The following is a 6000-nucleotide window of genomic DNA, read 5'->3' on the forward strand; positions in this document are numbered from 1 at the left end:
CCAAGCAACTTCTCTCGCCGTCCTTCCTCCGCGCAAAAGCCCCGACAACGCAGCCCCTGACGCCGGTTTTGGCTGTTGAGGGGTGGGGGGTGGGGACTCAGAACCCGATAGCTCCGCCCCTTCGGGCGTTCCTCATTGCCCCCCGATCTCCGCCTCATTTGCATACAGGGCGGGCGGAGCTTGTTAGTGCCTTAAAGGCCACCGCTCGGGACTTCTCTTGCCTGTCTTTTTCCTTTCCTCAAAGGACACTCTGATAAGGCCCCTTCCACACAGCTGAATAAAACCCCACATTATCAGCTTTGAACTGGCATATATAGCAGTGTGGACTCAGATAACCCAGTTCAAACCAGATATTGTGGCATTCTCTCCTGACGTTTCGCCTACATCTGTGGCAATCATCCTCAGTGGTTGTGATTCTCTCCTGACGTTTCGCCTGCATCTGTGGCAAGTATCCTCAGAGGTTTGTGAGCATCATCACAACCTCTGAGGATGCTTGCCACAGATGCTGGTGAAATGTCAGGAGAGAATGCTTCTAGAATATCGCCATACAGCCGCAAAACTTACAACAACCCATTTTCTGCCATGATATTCTGGGCTATAGGGCTGTGAGGAAGGGCCCTGTGGCCCCTTCCACACAGCTGAATAAAATCCCACATTATCTGCTCTGAGCTGGAATATATAGCAGTGTGGACTCAGATAACCCATTTCAAACCAGATATTGGTTTAACAAGGCAGATATTCTGCCTTGTCGAAGGCTTTCGTGGTTGGAATCACTGGGTTGTTGTAGGTTTTTTGGGCTTTATGGCCATGTTCTAGAAGCATTCTCTACTGATGTTTCGCCTGCATCTGTGGCAAGCATCCTCAGAGGTTGTGAGCATCCTCACAACCTCTGAGGATGCTTGCCCCAGATACAGGCAAAACATCAGGAGAGAATGCTTCTTGAACATGGCCATAAAGCCCAAAAAACCTACAACAATCCATTTTCTGCCTTGATATTCTGGGATATAGGGCTGTGTGGAAGGGCCCTATGGTCCCTTCCACACAGCTGAATAAAATCTCATATTATCTGCTTTGAACTGGAATATTGCAAAACAAAGCAGAGATAGCTAGCAAAAAATAAAGTGTGTGGTGCCCTTAAATCTCTCTTCGCTTCTGCCTCACCTTTAGAACTTGATATAAATATATAGCATCCATACTTCGCGGATTTTCACTTTTTGTGGGTGGTCTTGGAATGTAACACCCTCAATAAGTGAGGGAACACTGTACTCCTTTCCACCAAAAGCCAAGGATGCCATCCTACCTCTAAACCGATGCCTGTCATCAGTGATGGACTGAAAGAGGGCTAATAAATTGAAGGTAAATCCAGATGAGACAGAGGTACTCCTAGTTAGTTGGAAGGCAGATCAGGTTGTGGGATTACAGCCTATGTTGGATGGAATCAGGGCCATAGCCAGAAAAAATTTTTTTGGGGAGGGTTAAAAATTTCAGGGGGGGGGGGGAGGGAGTTTTGAAAATTTTGCGGGAGGTGGTTGAAAATTTCGGAGGGGGGGGGGGAGTTGAAACTGCTTCTTAGCTCACGCTGAGGAGCCCCCAGTGGTGCAGTGGGTTAAACCCCTGTGCCGGCAGGACTGAAGTCTGACAGGTCGCAGGTTCGAATCCGGGGACAGGTGGATGAGCTCCCTCTATCAGCTCCAGCTCCTCATGCGGGGACATGAGAGAAACCTCCCACAAGGATTATAAAAACATCAAATTATCCAGGCGTCCCCTGGGCAACGTCCTTGCAGACGGCCAATTCTCTCACACCAGAAGCGACTTGCGGTTTCGCAAGTTGCTCCTGACACGACAAAAAAGCTCACGCTGATGCAAAGAGCACAGCAAGGGCAGAGCAGCCTTCAATAGCCTGCAGCTCTGCATCTGTCAACCACCTCCACCAAGTCTGGCCTCCTTAATGAGAGCATTCAACACCCCCCCCCCCCAACTTGGTTGCTTCGCTACATCGGCTATTGCTGCAAGTAATGACAGTGTGAATAAATTGTCAATATTTGCTTGAGATCATGCTTGTAGTTCTGGAGGGACTCTTAATTTTTTGCATCTCATAGATTAAGCATGGGGATTTGGTTAACCAGTTAAAATTAATGAGAAAACCAGGTTTCTTTTTTTTTAACCTGAAACATTTCGGGGGGGAGGGTGGAACCCCTAAACACCCCCTCCCCACTACAGGCCTGGATGGAGTCACATTCCCCCTGAAGACACAAGTCTGTGGTCTAGGGGTGATCCTGGATTTATTGCTGACCCTGGAACCCTAGGTATCAGAAGTGACCAGGAGCACAGTTAAAAGTTGTGCACCAGTTGTGCACATTCCTTGAGATGCCAGATTGAACCATGGTAGTCCATGCCTTGGTTATTTCCCATTTGGACAACTGCAACACTCTTTACATGGGGCTGCCTTTGAAGATAGTTTGGAAGCTGCAACTGGTGCAGAGACTGGTGGCCAGGTTACTAACAGGAGCGCCGTATCATGAGAGGACGATTCCCATGCTATGGCAACTCCACTGGCTGCCAATCTGCTTCTGGGCTAAATACAAAGTGCTGGTCGTTACTTATAAAGCCCTAAATGGTCTAGCCCCAGAATATTTGCAGAATTAGAAAATGACATTTATAATCCAGGAACAAGTGAAGATGGTAAAGTCTAGTCGTGTCGACTCTGGGGGGTGGTGCTCATCTCCATTTCTAAGCCGAAGAGCCAACATTGTCCGTAGACGCTTCCAAGGCCATGTTGCCAGCATGACTACATGGAGTGCTGTTACCTTCCCACCAAGGCAGTACATATTGATCTACTCACATTTGCATGTTTTTGAACTGCTAGGTTGGCAGAAGCTGGGGGCTTACCCTGCTCCATGGATTCGAACTGCCGAGCTTTTGGTCAGCAAATTCAGCAGCTCAGCGGTGTAACCCGCTGCACCACTGGGGGCTCCTATATGAAGAAAGTGGGGCATAAATACATATAACACAAATCATAATATTGCCATTAAAAACCTTTTAGGAGAAATCCTCACTCTTGCAACAACCTTAATCAGCGTTTGGAAGGCTTCTGTTGCTGTTTTAGTTGTAGATTCCCTGCATCGGCCTCATGGGGTTGGACTAGATGATCCCTGGGGGTCCCTTTCTGACTTTGTGGTTCTATGAAAATGGCCGGGGAAAACTGGAAATGGTTTTATAAGGCGGAGAAATTGAACTACAATAATGGCGGAAATGATGGTTTAACAACCGCCCGAGCTATTGACATATCATATAACAGCGCACTAGTGAACTACCAGGATGTGGAGAATCATAGAGGGGGGAGGGAGGGAGTTCCGGTGCTTGGGGGGCCCCCATCAAGGTGATGATGGGGAGGGGGAGATACGGGAAAGGGAGAGTTAAAAAACCAATGCGGTCAATTCGTGAACAAACCTTAAGAAAAATTCTAAAATGTTCTCCCGACATGGTAAACTTGGGTACCAAGGTAGACGGTCCTCCCGGATTAAAGGTGGTGCTGTTGAACGCCAGGTCTGTCAATGGTAAAACATCAACCATTCAGGATTTAATCCTGGATGAAAAGGCAGACCTGGCGTGCATCACGGAGACCTGGTTGGACGAGGCTGGAGGGGTTAATCTCACCCAGTTTTGCCCACCAGGTTACGCCGTGCAACACCAACCGAGATCCAGGGGGCGGGGAGGCGGAGTTGCAATAGTCTATAAAGATTCCATCTCCTTGGTCAGGGGCCCAGCCTTACAGTCGACCTTGTATGAATATGTCCACCTGAGGCTAGGAGACCGGGACAGAATAGGGCTGTTGTTGGTGTACCGACCACTCTCTGCACCTCGGCCGCCCTACCTGAGCTTGCAGAGTTGGTCTCGGGCCTGGCATTGGAGTCCCGGTGGCTTGTAGTGCTGGGGGACTTCAATGTCCATGCAGAGACCACTCTTTCAGGAGCGGCTCAGGACTTCATGGCTGCCATGGCAACTATGGGGCTGTCCCAATTAATATCTGGCCCTACCCACTGTGCTGGACACACACTTGACTTGGTCTTCTATCAGGGCTGGGAAGAAGGTGGCAGTGTGGAGGAGTTATCAATCTCCCCTTTGCCTTGGACTGACCACCACCTGATCAAGTTTAGACTTGCTGCAACTTCTAACCTCTGCAGGGGTGGTGGACCCATTAAGATGGTCCGCCCCAGGAGGCTTATGGATCCAGAAGGACTCCTGATGGCTCTTGAGGATGTTTCCGCTGCCTTGGATGGTGATTTTGTCAATGCCCTGGTCGGTCACTGGAATAAGGAGTTGACTAGGGCAATAGACACGATTGCTCCGGAGCGCCCCCTTTTCAGTCGCCGAGCAAAACCGGCCCCTTGGTTCATCGAGGAGCTGGTGGAGCTAAAGCGAACAAAGAGGTGGCTAGAGAGCGTGTGGAGGAAAGAGCCCAGCGAGCCAAACCGAACACGTCTACGCCTTTATCTAAGGGCGTATGGCGCGGCAATAGAGGCTGCGCAAAATGCTTTCTACTCGGCCAATATTGCATCTGCAAGAGCTGTTCCGAGTAGTCAGAGGGTTGTTGAATCCCACCTTGAGTGGGTCCCCTGACGACTCGGCAGCACACTGTGAAGCATTTGCTCAGTACTTTGCGGACAAAATCGCTTTGATCCGCGCGGGCTTTGACACCACCATTAACTGCAGTCTCTGAGGATGTAACTCAAGCATCTGCTTGTCCAGTTTTGTTGGATTCGTTTCGATCTGTTCAACTCGACAAGGTCATCAGGGTTCTGGGGGAGGCGAGGCCCACCACATGCATCCTAGACCCCTGCCCTTCCTGGCTGGTAAAAGAAGCCAGAGGGGGTTTGGCAGAGTGGGTAAAGGTGATGGTTAATGCCTCCCTTCGGGAAGGCAAGATTCCAGCCAGCTTAAAACAAGCTGTCATCAAACTGTTGTTGAAAAAACGATCACTAGACCCCACTCAATTCCTCAACTTTCGGCCAGTTTCCAATCTCCCCTACTTGGGGTGACCTCGCAGCTCCAGGAATTCCTGGTGGACACGGACTATCTAGATCCATCACAGTCTGGCTTTAGGCCGGGACATGGTACTGAGACAGCCTTGGTCGCCTTAGTGAATCTTCGCCAGGAATTGGACAGGGGGAGTGTGTCCCTGCTGGTTCTGCTGGACCTCTCTTCGGCCTTCGATACCGTTGACCACGGTATCCTTCTGAGACGCCTTGCGGGAATGGGCTTTGGGGGTACTGCATTGCAGTGGCTCCAGTCGTTCCTCGAGGGTCGATCTCAGAAGGTGTCTTTAGGGGGCACCTGCTTCGCGGCCATTGTACTGTGGAGTCCCGCAGGGTTCAGTTTTGTCCCCTATGCTGTTTAACATATACATGAAGCCGTTGGGAGAGATCATCGGGAGTTTTGGGGTGCGATGTCATCTGTACGCAGATGATATCCAACTCTATCACTCTTTTCCACCTGCCACTAAGGAGGCTGTTCAGGTCATGAACTAGTGCTTGGCCGCTGTCACGGACTGGATGAGGGACAACAGACTGAAACTAAATCCAGACAAGACAGAGGTACTCCTGGTCAGGCGTAAGACCGAACAGGGTACGGGGTTACAGCCTGAGCTGGACAGGATCACACTCCCCCTAAAAACACAGGTACGCAGTCTGGGAGTTCTCCTGGATTCATCGCTGAGCCTGGAACCCCAGGTTTCAGCGGTGGTCAGGGGAGCATTCGCACAATTAAAACTTGTGTGCCAGCTGCGTCCATACCTTGGGAAGGCTGACTTGGCCACGGTAGTACACGCTTTGGTTACATCCCGCTTAGATTACTGCAACGCTCTCTACGTGGGGTTGCCTCTGAAGCAGAGGCGGCCCTAGGTAATTTTCAATGGTAAGCAAACAGTATTTTGGCGCCCCTCCCTCCCCCAAAACCAATCACTATCTATCTATCTATCTATCTATCTATCTATGGGGGCAT

The sequence above is a fragment of the Anolis sagrei genome, chromosome Y (assembly GCF_037176765.1).
Source record: "Anolis sagrei isolate rAnoSag1 chromosome Y, rAnoSag1.mat, whole genome shotgun sequence".
Lineage (NCBI taxonomy): Eukaryota > Metazoa > Chordata > Lepidosauria > Squamata > Dactyloidae > Anolis > Anolis sagrei.